This window comes from Pan troglodytes, chromosome 16 (assembly GCF_028858775.2).
Source record: "Pan troglodytes isolate AG18354 chromosome 16, NHGRI_mPanTro3-v2.0_pri, whole genome shotgun sequence".
NCBI classification, from domain to species: Eukaryota; Metazoa; Chordata; class Mammalia; order Primates; family Hominidae; genus Pan; species Pan troglodytes.
In genome coordinates, this window is record NC_072414.2 from 12928467 (window position 1) to 12945542 (window position 17076).

Genomic DNA, 17076 nt, shown 5'->3' on the forward strand with positions numbered 1-17076 from the left:
TCAGAAGAAATTTACACTTAATGGATATTATGGTAACTAAAGTAAGGCAGATAATTTTGGCCATCAGCTTATATTGTGGGATAATCTCTTTTTGCTGACCTTGTAAAAGCTGTGGCATATTAACAACAAGTAGGAAAATTTTTTATCATGATCAGGTAAATGTTCTGCATGCTTCTATTTTGAATAATATTTTCCCCTTAGAATCACAAAGTGTGAATGCCTTTTATTTCAGAGGTCTAGCCCTAAATGGTTTAGTCAATTACATCATGCATTCTGAAATAAGTACTGGTGCATTTGTGAAGGTACTATATATAATTGCGTTTTTAATTTAACCATCATGTAAGTCTACTTTTCTAGTTAAGAGTCTATATTGTATAGAGGCCCTCCATATATATATAAGAGCTTTTCTGACAGTATATCCATTAAATTTCAAAGATAAGTAAAGGAACAATTTTGCTTTCATTTTTTATTATTGTTATTATTTTTCAAGGCTAGTCAAGTGAAGCAGTGGGAGTGGAGAAGGAACTGCTTTAATTTTTATATGTTGGTGTTACAGGCTATAGGTGACAGGCTATATATTAGTCTGCTGAATTTTAGAAACAAAGTGAAATATTTATTTCATATTTCATTAGATAGGGATGATGATTACATTGAGAGATTGGGACTAGACTGAAGGCACCACATCATCAATCACTTGGAAACAAAATTTTGCCTATGTGTTATGTTATATTGGCAAAAACTTTTATTGTGTCAGGCAATATAGCTCCTTATTGAAATATGTGAAAAATGCAGAGAAAAAAAGGCAGTATTGGTTATCAAGGGATATTTAGGCCTGAGATACATGATGCAAATATTGAAAACATACACTTTTTAAAAATTAGATTTAAAATGTAAATTGAAGCAGAGCATTTAGAAAAAGACATAATATCTACTATAAAAGTCCTGGGTTAGAAAAGTTAAAATACTAAATGAAAAAATAATGCTTCTTGGGTGGCTTAAAATCAAATATGAGACAAAAAATTACTCAGAAATTTTTCTAAGATTAAAAACGTATACAGTTTCTTTGATACAAAATGAAATAAATGTCTGGATGTAATTTTAATAGAATAGAATAGGGAGACAAGGGCAAAGAGCAGGTGTATGCAGAATGAAGTGAACATATTATTGTAACAACGAGAGGGACAGAGTTGAATGATTGCTCTTGGAGACAAGGGGTTTTGATGTCTAAGTTAATGACAAATCTTTTGTTTGCAAGTTAAAAAAATGTAACTTAAACTTGGTGAAGGAATAAAGGGTGGTTGGAGGGATGATTCTTTGTACATTAAACTTGTTTTAATGACTAATGAATTAATCATAAGTTCAAAAGATTTTATGGAGGCCCTTTCTTTTTTATTTGATGTTTCTGGACTCCTTTTTTCTTTGTATTTGCTCCATTTTTACCTACTTCAACAATTTTTACCCTCGAAGTTTAGGAAACACTGTAACCAAATGTTCCAACATGATGTGATCCCTGAAAGCATTTGCAGCTGGGGGATTAGAAGAAAAGGGATTTCTCTTTCAACAAATGCATGTTAATCTCGATGAAAACTCAGAAGTTTAAACATGGTCCTCCTTGGGTCATGTGGCTACCCCAGGACCAATCATTGCACAAACATAGGAGATAATCTCAAAAGCCAGGCTGGAGTCAAGGTTATCCAGTGGAGTTTCCACTTTAGAAATCAGTTTTGTCAGCCTTTGTGTTTGCATATTACAGACATGATAGCTGTCTATTCCACTTCTATTAGAGATGAAAACTAAGAGCATATGCCCATTCAAAGGATTTTACATGAATCTTCATAGCAGCTTTACTTGCAACAGCCAAAACCTGAAAACATTCCAAATGTCCATGGCAGGTGAATTTGTGACTTATAAACTTACTATGGTATACGTATATAATGAAATAATACTCCCTAGTAAGAACAGAACAATTGATAGATGTAGCAACATGAATAAATCTCAAAAATAGTGATGCTGAGTGATCAGAAAGTATACATACCCTATGATTTCATGTATTTGGAAATAAAAACTCATGGATAGTGACTGGAAGTGGATCCGTGGTTGCCTATGGAAGGGATGGGGATAGGCAGGAAAAAGTGAGTAGAAAAAACACAAGAAAACTTTGGCGGTAAAGGTAATGGATATGTTTGCTATTTTAATATGTTGCCGGTTTTATAGAGCTACAAATGCCAAGAATTATCAAAATGCACAATTGAAGTATGTGCAGTTTATTGCATGTAAATAAACCTTTTAAAAATTAACCGATACAAATTGACTTACATGACCAGAAAGCTCTTGAAAAACTCTCCTGTTTTCTCCCCTATTTTTATTCTTGCATGCCCTTATAGACTGTGTTAACACATTTCTCATCTTATGGTTCTTTTGTGTCTACATTTCTCCAGGTCACTATAACTATCACCATAATTTCTTGGTTTCTCTTTAGTTCATCAGTAATTATGAGTAATGTATTGAAATGTTCATGATATGTTCATGCATTCAGAATCCTCTGCTCGCTGATCTACATAATAGTGAATTATGCTATCAACAATTACACAGTATATTGCTTTTTTTTTCTTTTTTGAGACAGAGTCGTGCTTGGTTACCCAGCCTGGAATGCAATGACACATTCTGGGCTCACTGCAACCTCCACCTCCCGGGTTCAAGTGAGTTTCCTGCCTCAGCCTCCTGAGTAGCTGGGATTACAGGCATCTGCCATCATCCCCAGCTAATTTTTGTATTTTTATTGGAGACAGGGTTTCACCATGTTGACCAGGCTGGTCTTGAACCTCTGACCTCAGGTGATCTGCCTGTCTTGGCCTCCCAAAGTGCTGGGAATATAAGCATGAGCCACCACGCCCAGCCAGAATATTGCTACTTTTGCAAATAGCTACAAATGACCCTGATCTGGACACATTGAGTTGATCATAGCTTTGTAAAAGAGGATAGCATTGTAAAACTACAAAATTAGACTAATAATAAATAACATAGAATGCTTTCAGTAGAAGAAATAATACTATCCTAAGCAAAAATAAATAAATAAATAAAACTGGAGAAATTATATTTTCTGACTTCATATTATACCACAGAATTATAGCAACCAAAAGAGTATGGTACTGGCATAAAAATAGACGCATAGATCAATGGAACAGAATAGAGAACCCAGTAACAAATGTACATACCTACAGTGAACTCATTTTTGACAAAGGTGCCAAGAACATACACTGGTGGGAAATGGTGTTGAAAAAACTGGATATCCATATGCAGAAGAATGAAAACAGACTAGTATCTATCACCAAATACAAAAGTAAAATCAAAGTTGTTTAAAGATGGAAAGCCAAGACCTCAAACTATAAAACTAGTACAGAAAAACGTTGGGGAACACCTCCAGGACATTGGTCTGGGCAAAAATATCTTGAGCAATACCCCACAAGCACAGGCAACCAAAGCAAAAATGGACAAATGGATCACATTAAGTTAAAAAGCTTCTGCACAGAAAATGATACAATCAACAAAGTTAAGAGACAATCCACAGAATGGGAGAAAATATTTGCAAACTACTCATCTGACAAGGATTAATAATCAGAATATATAGAAAGCTCAAACAACTCTTTAGAAAACAATCGAATAACCTAGCTAAAAAAAAGGGGGGCAAAAGATTTGAATAGGTATTTCTCAAAAGAAGACCTACAAATGGCAAACAGGTATAAGAAAAGTGCTCAATATCACCGATCATCAGAGAAATTTAAATCAAAACTACAACAAGATATCATCTCACCACAGTTTATATGACTTGTATGAAAAAGACAGGCAATAACAAATGCTAGCAGGGATGCAGAGAAAAGGGAACTCTTGTACACCGCTCCTGGGAATGCAAATTAGTAAAACCACTAAGGTGAACAGTTTGGATGTTTCTCAATAAACTAAAAGTGGAGCTACCATATGATCTAGCAATCTTACTGCTGGGTGTATACCAAAAATAAAGGAAATCAGTATGTCAAATACATATCTGCACTCCCGTATTTGTTGCAGCACTGTTTACAACGCTAAGATTTGGAAGAAACCTTAGTGTCCATCAACAGATGAATGGATAAAGAAAATGTGGTACATATACACAACGGAGGACTATTCAGCCATCACAAAGAATAAGATCCAGTCATTGTCAGTAACATTGATGGAACATTATGGATCATTATGTTAAGTGAAATAAACCAGGCACAGAAAGACAAATGTCACATGTTCTCACTAATTTGTGGAATCTAAAATCAAAACAAACTCATGGACACAGAGAGTATAAGGATGGTTATCAGAGGCTGGGAAAGGTAGCGGCAGGGGGTGTTGTGGGAAGGTGGGGATGGCTAATGGGTATAAAAATAGAGAGTTAATAAGACCTACTATTTGATAGCACAATAGGGTGACTATATTCAATAATAATTTAATTGTACATTTTGAAATAACTAAGACTGTAATTGAATTTTTTATAACTTGAAGGATAAATGCTTGAGGGGAGGGATACCCTATTCCCCATGATGTGCTTATTTCACATTGCATGCCTGTATCAAAACATCTCATGGACCCCACAGATACATACACATACTATGTACCCACAACATTTTTAAACAATCTAATACAATTTTTTAAATGGCACTTACTTTTTGTTACCTTCAACTCTTGTAAAATATATTCTATTATTTATGATTAGCCCTGTTTGAAAACAAATTTTAAAAACACTATTGAAAACCAAATAAATGGACTAGGAGTAACTTGCATAAAAATGACAGAAATTGCTGCTACTTCTTCTAATTATTGAGATGGTATTTCTATATTTGTGAAATTATCTGTGATAGAAAGTTGAATTGTTTCCAACATTATTTTTATAATTAAATATGTTATATTGCTACTTCTTTAAAAGTAGCCTTTAAAATATTACCAATCTACTTTAAAGTCTACTTGCCAAAATATTAAACTATTCTTAAAAAAAGTAATTTATTTAATTACCTAACTTCCTCAAAGCAATGTCCTAATTTTCTCAAGCAATTATCTGATTTTCTCAAGCAATTGATATTAGCAAGTTGTGCTAGTTAACTGCTGAGAATCATTGTCTACATATCAGATAAACCATCTGTCAATCCTTTAAGGAAGATTTTATGAGCCTTAGAGATGGTAGTCCAATCTGTATCACTGACTTTAAACACTGGATAATTGACACTCCATGTTGCCTGTAAGCCTATTTCACAGCAGCTGAGTGATGTTAATAGGTACTTCTTGGAGTGCCATTTTCCTTGTAACCCTTAGATTAATTCAGATTGACTGAGTTCTGTGTCAGTGGAAATTGCCAGAATTACATCATTGTGCTTTGCATCTAGTTTCACTTTTCCAAAAGCCTACACAGATTTCAGATGTTGAGAAAATAGCTCTTGTTTTCCTTCTGGGTAATCTTTTTCATGTCACCACTCTTGTCAGCATCTGCACTGGGCAAATTTCCTAGGACCTCCCTTCTGCTTCTTTTAAAATACGAAAACAAAATCAATGTAGCGCAGCAAGCCAGGGAAAGTCTGCTTTGATTGACTTACGACCATAGTCACCCAGCAGTTCCTTCAGAGGTGGCTTCCCAAGTCAGACACTGAGTCCACGCGCTGTCCTCCTGCCTGCAGAAGTGGCTCTGAGAGCTGTTTGAGGAGAAAATGGGGGACTTTGAGCTTCAGCCCGAGGAGAACACGGTGGAGATGGAGGAGCCCCTGGGGGTCCGCAGGTTAACTGAAAACATGAGAGGACACAAGCGCGGGACCAAGTCTGTCACTAACCTGTAAAGAACTCTGACCAAGCTGACTGGGCACTCTGTCTGCGCGCCTTTGCCACCATGTGTGCGGGAATACCTGGGGCACGACTGGGCCATCCCAGTGTTCTTGTTTCTAGCCATTCCGAGGTTACCCCTCAGCAAAACGCCAGAGGCTGGCAGACACAGCGGAGCATCCTGCAGTAGGGATCCGAAGCCGTGGAATCTCCAAAGGGCCACGACTGCTTCCCAGAAGCTCTAGCACGTTGCCCGGAAAGCCCAGATCGTCTTTGGCAAGACCTCCCAGATTGTGGTTTTGACTTGCATTTCTCTGATGACCAGTGATGATGAACATTTTTTCATGTGTCTGTTGGCTGCATAAATGTCTTCTTTTGAGAAGTGTCTGTTCATATCCTTCGCCCACTTTTTGATGTGATTGATTTTTTCTTATACATTTGTTTAAGTTCTTTGTAGATTCTGGATATTAGCCCTTTGTCAGATGGGTAGATTGCAAAAATTTTCTCCCATTCTGTAAGTTGCCTGTTCATTCTAATGGTAGTTTTTTTTTTTTTTTTTTTTTTTTTTTTTTGCTGTGCAGAAGCTCTTTAGTTTAATTAGATCCCATTTGTCAATTTTGGCTCTTGTTGCCATTGCTTTTGGTGTTTTAGACATGAAGTCCTTGCCCATGCCTATGTCCTGAGTGGTATTGCCTAGGTTTTCTTCTAGGGTTTTTATGGTTTTAGGTCTAACATTTAAGTCTTTAATCCATCTTGAAAACTTAATAATAATAATAATAAAATATGGAAGAAATAATAAAAAAAAAAGACCTCCCGGAGACCAGGAACTTGGTCGGTGCTTGTGGCCTGAGATCGAGCTCTGGGGCACCTTCCTGTCCTTCTGCTTTTTCCTTGGCCGCCTTAGGGGGCGCGCCTCGCCATGGGTCTCCCTGTGGGCGGCGCGGTGGTGCTCCTGGATGTCACCTCCAGGCGCTTTTGAGACTGCGACCCGCACCGGGCGCCCAGCACCTGCGGATTGGCCTCCCCACGCCCGGCTCAAGGACCTCCAGCACTCCGCAGTGGGGGCTGCAGGCGACCTCAACGTGGAGCTGCTGCCAGCGCCACAGGTCCCAGGGACGCCCAGGATCTGCTTCCCAGGCCCAAGAAGGGCAGTTTCGGAAAGTCTTTGGCATGATGGAAGGCGGCGCCCATCCGGGGCGGGGCTGAGAACTAGGCTGGCGCCGCTGCCTGGTAAGCGGGGACCAAGAGGCCCACGGCCTCCATCAGGAAACAGGTGCTTCTCCAAATCCCGGACTTCAAGGAGCAGCAACGGCGTCAAGCTGGCTGACACCAGGAACACCCAGAAGTCCCCGCTCCTGTCTGTCCTTCCGCACTCAGGAGCGGGGATGGCCGCAGGGTCACCATCCGCCCACAAACCTCTGGTGTTTGCTGCCATGGTGCGCGGAGATGCGGTCCCCGAGGCCACTTTCGGCCAGGACGCCGGGATCTTATCTGCGGCAGCATCCCGCGCTGACACTCAGTATTGACTTTCCCCAGACATTGCTGGATTTTTTTCCTTTTTAAAACAATTTTGCAGTGGGAGAACAAAAAAGGGCATCCTCGGAGCTTTTACAAACTTCTCCTGGACCTGTGGTTCTATGGTGTTCACCTCTGCGTTTTACTGACCACTAATTGGCCAGAGCTCCTAAGGCCTATAGGGGTCCCTCTGCCCCACCGGGCGCTTTAGACACTCCTGAGGGACATTCATGGCTCAGGAGGATAAAGGTCCTCAGGGGCCTGCTGCAAGGAGGACATGCAGCCCCTCTGCCGCCGCGTCTTCCGCCATTCCAGCCTGGAAAGAGAGACCTTGCCCTCCACCCCACAGGCCTTCCTGACCTTGGGACCCACTCTTTAGAGGCCACGTGCGTTTCCACTGCCAAAGCAATGACACAGGAGATGGAAAGAAATTCTTGGCCTGGCGCGCTGGCTCACGCCTGTAGTCCCAACACTTTGGGAGGCCAATGCGGGCGAATCACGAGGTCAGGAGATCGAGACCATCCTGGCTAGCAAGGTGAAACCCCGTCTCTACTAAGAACACACAAAAAGTAGCGGGCGCCTGTAGTCCCAGCTACTCTGGAGGCTGAGGCGGGAGAGTGGCGTCAACCCAGGAGGCGGAGCTTGCAGTGAGCGGAGATCATGCCACTGCACTCCAGCCTGGGCAACAGAGCGACACTACGTCTCAGAAAATAAAAAAAAAATTTTGCCTTCACCATATGTCCAAGTAATTTCTCGATTAGAGCCCAGAGTCGTGGGGCCCACACCGCCAGCTGACACATGAAAGTGTGGCAATGATGTGGTGGTGTCTGTGTGGCAGTGTGTCCGCATTTCTGTGTGGTGGTGTATCTGTGTGGCAGAGTGTCTGGTGCTATGTCCATGTGGTGGTGTATCTGCAGGGTGATGTCTCCGTGTGACAGTGTTTTGTGTATCTGTGTGACAGTGTCTGTGTGTCCTTGTGTCCACATGGCAGTGTGTGTGGTGGTGTGATGGTGTGTCGGTGTGTCCATGTGACAGTGTGGCAGTGTGTGTGGCAGTGTCCATATGGCAGTGTGTCGGTGTGTTCATGTGTGTGATGGTGTGTCCATGTGACAGTGTGGTGATGTCTCGTGTGTGTGTCCCTGTGGTAGTGTGACAGTGTGTCCATGTGGTGATGTCTCCGTGTGTCTGTGTCCCTGTGATAGTGTGGTGGTGTGTCCGTGTGGTGATTTCTCCATATGTCTGTGTGTCCGTCCATGTCACTATGCCAGTCTGTCCGTGTGACTGTGTGACGGTGTCTCCATGTGGTAATGTCTCCGTGTGTCTGTACATGTGAGTCTGGTCGTGTGTCCACGTGGCGGTGTGTCCGTGTAACAATGTGGCGGTGTTCCCTCCCCGGCTTGCGGAGCTAGCATCTTTCTCTCTCAGCCCAGGACGCCTGAGGAGGCCCCAGCTTGAACATAAAGTATTGATATTTTACACATTTGCACATAATTAGAATTTTGAAGCCATAATTTCAGATAAGGTGTCTAGGACATAACAATATTGATGTAAGAAAGCCATAAGCAATGTTTATTTTCAATCAGATTTACTAAAAAATTTTATTGAACTGGTCAATTTTCTTTGCCAATATTACTGTATTCTTATTTCTAGTAATAGAAGTGTGAAAAAGCATCAAGGAAAATTAAATTGCATTCTCATACTGACTGCATACAATAATTCTGAAAACAGCGGAAGTTATATATATCCCCCATAAGTAAAACATGAGTAACACAACAAATGAAAAACTAATAGGAGACAATTCAAATAATGGCAACCTGTTATTCTCATCTAGTTAAGTACTATTATTTTCTAACAGGAATTTGCTATTTCAAATATATTATCTGAGATGTCTATATATTTATATTTTGAGATACTATACAAATTTGAGCCAACGACATAGAATTTTGCAAATCAAGAAGCTTATTCTGGGGCCATTTCTTTTGACGTTTTCTCTAAACTACTAAAGAGGCATTAATGATCCATAAATTATAGTATCTACATTTACAGCATTTAAAATGTGTTCAGCATGAAATATTAGCTACAGGGGAAGCTAAATAAATTAAACATGGAATAAAGATTTGTCCTTAAATATAATCTACAAGAAGACTTTGATATTTGTTTTTCACAAGTGAAGCATTCTTCTAAAGTGTCATAACCTTTCTGGGGAAACTATGGGAAAAAATGGAGAAACTCTGAAGGGTTTTAAGTATCTTACTGAAGCTACAGACTCCATAACCTCTCTTTACAGGGAGCTCCTGCAGCCCCTACAGAAATGAGTGGCTGAGATTCTTGATTGCATAGCAGAGCTTCTCATCTAAACCCTTTCCCTTTTTAGCGTCTGTGTATCAGTATACAAGTTCTATAAACTGTAGTTACTTATTTTAATCCCAAAGCACAGTAACAATATACTTCATCCTAGGGTTGGCAGTTTCTCTGAGTGTTTTGTTTAATTATCATTATTATATTTGCAGGATTCCAAAGCGCCTAAAAGTAAAATATTTTAAAAAGGGGAAAGAGAGAAAGAGGAAGAAAATAAAATTAATAGCCCATTCTGTCAGTTATTACACACCAGAATACCTTTTTGTTAATCTAATTAAAATTAGTGACATCATTTAACATTTATGTCTTCAACAAAAGTTTGGAATCCTGAAAAAGCCATTTAATTTGCTAATAAATATATTTGAATTGAATTGAAATCCTTATGTATTACTTTAAATAAAGAACACAAGATGAATTATGATGTAGAAAATTCTATCCCTCATTGTCCAAAATCTAATAGTTAAATTGAACTTGTTAAATAATATTTTTGTCCAGGCGTGAGGCTTACACCTGGAATCCCAATAGTTTGGGAGGCAAAGGCAGGTGGATTGCTTGAGCTGAGGAGTTGTAGACGAGGCTCGGCAACATGGTGAAACCCAATCTTTACCAAAAAAAAAAAAAAAAAAAAAAATTAGCCAGGCATAGTGGCTTGCCTGTACTCCCAGCTACTCAGGAGGATGAGATGGGAGGATCACCTGAGCCTGGGGAAGCTGGGGCTGCAGTAAGCCATGATTGTGCCACTGTACTCCAGCTTGGGCAACAGAATGAGACCCTGTCTCAAAGAAAGAAAGACAGACAGATAAGAAAGAAAGAAAGAAAGAAAGAAAGAAAGAAAGAAAGAAAGAAAGAAAGAAAGACAGAGAAAGAAAAAGAAGGAAAAAGAGAAAGAAAGAAAGAGAGAGAGAGAAAGAAAGAAAGAAAGAAAGAAAGGCAGGCAGGCGAGAGAGCGAGGAAGGAAGGAAGGAAGGAAGGAAGGAAGCAAGCAAAGAAGGAAAGAAGGAAGGGAGGAAGAAAAATAATGGTTTTGGTGCCAATAATCTTTGTGGAATTTTGCTTTAATGAAATAGATTTAACTAAGTAGTGACATGATCTGCTTAAGTGTATTGACCCTAGCAATCAGAGGCATCTGAATCCCCACAATGACTTGACACTTACATTTGACAAACATTGATTCTCCTATCATACCTACGGCATAGTCGGAATTTCAGAATTCCAACTTTCCCTATGCTATTTGAGCACATTGCTTAACATTTCTAAGACTCGATATTTTTACTCTTAAGATACTACAAATAATAGTACATAGTTTCTATGATATAATGTGTATCAAAAGCATTCTACTTTCAGGCAGACAGCAATTTCCCAATAAATATTTGCTAATGTTTTAGTACAAACAGGAAAATTGGATTATGATATTTATGACACTGTTGATCCTCCTTCTAGAAACATTTGTTTCTAAAACTTGTTTTCAAGTTAGAGCACTATTTTGTGTTCAAATTGAAAATACTATATGTTCAGATTTTTAAAAAAACAGTATTGCATTATGTTTTAATAAAAATATTCCTAAATGAGCTTGAGCAAGGAGGATGGGGAGATAAGTAAAATAAGGCTTTGTGGCATAGGAGACATTTGGTGGAAATCTTTCAGCTCAACTAAGATTTGAAAAAAAAAAGAGAATTTTTATAAAAAATATAAAGGCAGGATTTACCCTGATGAGCTTGTGGAGAAAATACAAAGTCTAACGTAATTCAAAAGAGACTAATCAGTCAAAGTAGTTTTGAAGGAAATATCTTGAAGAGAGAGAACATAAAATGAAGATCAGGTATGTAATTATTTTAATAATCTATCCATGAGATAAAAAGCATTGGGGTTTTTTTTATTTGTCAAAAAGGGACAATAGTTTTAAGAACCATTCTTTGTTCAGCCTAAAGAGGATTTTACATCTTGAGCCAGTGACATATTGTGCTAAGTAGGATAATATCCTAATTTGTGTCTATATCAACAATTTTGTTCTCAATAAAAACACTTTATTCACACAACTGATGATCACCTGCATTTGATTTAGTGCTGAACTGTCAAAGGGGGGCTAATAAAAACAAAATATTAGAGTTGCAAGTGGCATAAGCGGAAAATAATGATCATACTCATCACTACCGAAATAATAAAACAAAGCAAAAAATAAATAAGAAAAAAATTGACTACATGAACATTTGCTTCTCTCCTAAGAATCAAAACCCTTCATTTTCTGTGGCAAAAAAGCATCTGGGTCCATGAACCCACACAAAAAAGTCTACTGTTTCTGGGAGATAAGAAGCAGCAAAACACAACAGCTTTCCGAGAAGGTTAAGAAACCTCTCATACCCTACCCTATCCCACCTGAGACCAGGCAAAGGATCACTGCTTCTGGGGGAGGGATGCAAGAAAAATACTTCTCCATCAGGAGAGGAACAAGGATTGTTTTGGGGCCCAGGATTTTGCACTAATGCAGAGTTGTGCTACTGTGGTAAAGGGTTGGAAAATCTCCATCCAGTGACACAGACAAAGGTGCATTGTTCCTATGGAAGAAGAAATAAAATAGTATGTCCTTAGTGTGGGGTTGAAAACTTGCAATGATATAAATCAAAGGTTTTCTACCACTGAGGTGGGAGGAGGGCAAGGTATCATTTCTTCCTCAAAAAACAACACAGATAACAGACAGTTTGATTCCCACTAGAATAAGAGTCAGGAAGTGCTAAAAATACCCCTTCTCTGAGTGTCCAATGATGAAACTGGCTCAAAAATAACATGAATCATCCCTCTGCCCCCAACCTGAATTTTCTGCCTAGTCACACACACACACACAAAATGATGTTCTACAGTTAGAGAGGAACAAGAAAGTGGAGAGAGACCCTCCTATGACATATGTGGTAAGGACTACGGAAAGATAACTGGAACAGGAGCACTGGAATATGCCCTCCAGAGCCTAAGGCCCCACACAAGGGACATGATATAGCAGCCTGCTGCTGGAGAAATCTGAGTTACGTGGTTCACTGAATGTTTCAGACACCGCAGCAAAAACCAACCTTTGTTCCTGCCCTCACTAATAGCATGACACAAACCAAAATGAAACATAAATATAAAACAATCTCAACATAAACAATTATCTCATGATCTCCTGATTTTCTACATCTGATGATTTGCATTTTTTAGAAATTGGGAGACACATAAAACCAAGTTAGAAATTTGGGTTATGAGTTATAATATTTTCAAAAGATAAAAAGTCAACAGAATCAAATTCAGAGATAATTCAGATGTTGGAACTAAATGCAACTAATTTAAAATAATAATGATCAAAATGTTAAAGAATCTACTTAAAAAAAGACAACATGTATGGAAAAATGAGGAATTTCAGCAGAGATGGGAACAGTAAAAGGCAAAAGCTAGAAATAAGTGAAAGCATGAGAACAGAAATGAAGAATTACAACAGCAAGCTGATTAGCAGACTGGTCATCAGAGCTAAAGAAAGAAGCAGTAAATTTTATGCTAGGTCAATACAAATTATTTGAATGGTAGCACAAAGGGAGGAAAGAGAAAAACAAAATAAACCAATGAGCCAAGCAAATAAAATACTCCAGTGAATCCAAGAATTCTCTGGTAACATGAAATTAAGTAAAATACAATTAATTGGAATTCCAGGAGAGTAAAAACAGAATGTAAGGGAAGAAAAATTTGAAAAAGATGACTAAGGAGACCAAATAAACTCAAAAAGATCCAAGAAAGATACATACAAAATTTAAAGAACGCTAGAATAATCACACTAGTCGAACTGCTGAAAACCAACGATGAGCAAAAATCTTGAATTCAGTCACAGAAAAATAGGAACACTGTGTAGAGAGATAAACAGAAATTGACATTACAGTGAACTGCGTGTCAGCAACTCTACAAGTCAGAAACCAATGATACAAAATTTTTAAATAACTGGAAAAAAGTCAACCCCCAATCTTACATCCATTAACTATATAGTGAAAATAACAATGAAATGAAGACATTTTCAGATTAACACTGCAAGAGTCCCTTGCTAACAGGTCTGCACTAAAATAAATGTCAAAATCATTTCTTGAGGCAAAAGGAATATGGAGGCAGATGAAAGTTGAAACTACACAAAGAAATAAAGAGTGCCAGAGAAGATATAAAGATATATAGCCCAATTATTTTACATTGCTCTAAAGATAATTGTCTTATTTTTTTAAAAAAAGAGTAACTTTATATTATGGAATTCATAATATTTGAGACTATAATGCATGACATAAATAGTATAAAGGAGAGAGGAAACAAAAATATACATTTTAAGGTTTTTATACCATGGTTGGTATAATACAAATTATAGGTTACTATAATAAGCTAGAATAGGTATTGAAATCTCTAGAGAAACCATGAACATTTTCAAAAGATGGTATGTGCATTAATATTTTCATAGAACTTCCAGCTTTTGTTTTTCTTCATTTAATTTTATTTATTTATTTATTTATTTTTGAGAGGGAGTCTCGCCCTGTTGCCCAGGCTGGAGTTCAATGGCCTGATCTCAGCTCACTGCAACCTCCACCTCCCAGGTTCCAATGATTCTCCTGCCTCAGCCTCCCAAATAGCTGGGATTACAGGTGCCCACCACCATGCCTAGTTAATTTTTGTATTTTTAGTGGACATGGGGTTTCACCACGTTGGCCTGGCTTGTTTCAAACTCCTGACCTCGTGATCGGCCCACCTCAGCTTCCAAAAGTGCTGGGATTACAGACTTGAGACACTGTGCTAGGCCCCAGCTTTTATTTTTTAAGGTAGTTGTTGTGTTATTACATGTGAAGTAAGGTTATTCTTGAATATCCACGCTTTGAGAATAATGACAAATTAATTTATCTCAACCTAAATAACATTTCATTATTGAATATTTAAATATTTTTATTATTTTTACTTTTTAACAGAAGTCATTCTAACTGGTGTGAGATGGTATCTAATTGATGTTTTGCTTTGCATTCTCTAATGATTAGTGATGGTATGCATGTGTTAATATGTTTGTTCGCCACATATGTGTTCTTTTGAAAACTGTCTGTTCATGTTCTTTGCCTATTTTTTAATGGGGTTATTTTTTGCTTCTTGATTTGTCTAAGTCTCTTATAGATTCTGGATAATAGGCCTTTGCTGTATGCATAGTGTGTGAATATTTTCTTCCACTCTGTAGGCTGTCTGTTCAATCCCCCTAGAGAGTTTCTCATGCTGAGCAGAAGCAGCTCTTTAGTTTAATTAAATCACACTTGTCAATTTTCATTTTTCTGGCAATTGCTTTTGAGGACTTACCCATAAATTCATTGCCAAGTGCAATGTCCAGACGAATATTTCCTAGGTTTTCTTCCAGGATTTTTATAGTCAGAGGATGGAATCTTATGCCAACGGGTCTTAATAATCAAATGACTCCACAGTGAGAATCATTACTCTGAAAAATTGATTTTGTTATAATGATAGAAATTTAAATATTTGAAATTAAAAACACATGCCACCTTTTTGCTAGAACTCTGCAAGGCAAATTGCTGTAAGACAGGCAGAGGAAGCACAATATATATATATATCCAAAATATAATTTGCAGTGAAATAAATGAAAGCAAATTATAAATAAACTTACCTGATTTTACAAACTAACCTGTAAAGGGATTCCTACTAATTTTTCTATTGCCTGCATTGCCCTTTCTTCTAGATCCAATTTATATTTTTGTACTTCACCAATGTGTCTTGACCAATGTGTACTTTCCATATGTTTTTTAAGATTTAATATTACTTTTTCCAACATCTTTTTATCCTCTTTAAGTTTTTTATATTCCTGTTGTATTTTTTCGTAAATAACTCCTGTTGAATAACTTCTTTTTAGTCAAATAGACATATTTTGAAGATACAGCTTTCAGCTTTGCTGTAAGATCATCGAACTACATTAATAAAATAATATAGCTTGATAATGAAGTAGGCTGAGAATAATCTCATACAAAACCAATAACAAATTTTGAAATACATTTACTTGCAATAAAATGTTATCTGTAATGTAGATTCTTTAAAAGTTAACCCGTACTCAGATATTCAAGAACAAAGTAAAAGCCACCATGAGTCACAAACATATATTCTTTACTCTCATCATCTTTGCCACAGAACTTTTGCACTTGATCTTACTTTTGTTTTTCTGATAATTTGTGTTTTTTCCTTTCTTAAATGGCTCTAAGTTAACTCTTATTAGAAAGTTTCAAACCCCCTTCTCTCATCATCATGCCCCAAAATTTGTCAAAAAAAAGTTTCAGAGATATTATATTGAGTTATTTAGGCCAAAGGCAATAAATGGCTCTTAGAATAAGACTTTGAAAATAATGTAATACTCTACAATAGGCATGGTGTATCATGCATATAATCCTAGCACTTTAGGAGGCTGTGGCAGAAAGATCCCTTGAGGTCAAAAATTTGAGATCAGCCAGAGCAACATACTGATACCATAATCTCGACCAAAAAAAAAAAAAAAAAAAAAAAGTGAAAAAATTAGCCAGGCATGATGCCTTATGCTTGTAGATCCAACTGGCTGGGAGATTAAGGCAAAAGGATGGCTTGGACTCAAGAGTTCAGGGCTGTGGTGAATTATGATCAAACCACGGCACTTCTGCCTCGATGACAAAGACCATATCTCAAAAAAACACAAAATAATCCTATAAATAAGGATTCTAATGCCACAAGCCTTTCCATAGGCTGTAAATGTTTTATGCTAATTTAAATTGCATTTTAAAAAGCAATGATTCTTGGGGTAAAGGCCATAGAATACAGTCCCAAGAAATAAATCCACATATTTACCTTACAAGAAATAAATCCACATTCTTGTGTTACAAGAGCTCCTGAAGGAGGCACTAAACGTAGAAAGGAAAAACCAGTACCAGCCACTACAAAAACATATCGAATTGTAAAGACCATTGACATTATAAAGAAACTGCAAACTAATGGGAAAAATAAAAAGCTAGCAACATCATGACAGGATAAATTTCACATGTAACAATACTAAACTTAAATGTAAATGGGCTAAATGCCCCCGTTAAAAGACACAGACTGGCAAGTTGGATAAAGAGTAAAGACCCATTGTTGTCCTGTATTCAGGAGACCCATCTCATGTGCAAAGACACACATAGGCTTAAAATAAAGGGATGGAGGAATATTTACCAAGCAAATGGAAAGCAAAAAAGAGCAGGGTTTGCAATCCTAGTCTCTGATAAAACAGACATTAACTGAAAAAGATCAAGAGAGACAAAGAAGAGCACTACAAAGCAGTGCCATCTGCTTTTCCTCAGGCCTCTGCTCCATCAGCCATCAGGTGGCAGCCACTCAGGATGT

The 17076-nt window shown here is 37.8% G+C and overlaps 1 long non-coding RNA gene across 1 annotated transcript in view; it reads right to left on the reverse strand.

The window, feature by feature from the left end:
• The window catches only part of LOC134808502 (uncharacterized), a 36001-nt gene extending 20841 nt beyond the window's left edge, over positions 1 to 15160 (reverse strand). Inside the window, exon 1 of the long non-coding RNA XR_010151577.1 lies at positions 15025 to 15160. This is a non-coding gene — a long non-coding RNA (uncharacterized LOC134808502). The remainder of the gene's footprint in view (positions 1 to 15024) is intronic.
• Positions 15161 to 17076: the final 1916 nt, after the last annotated feature.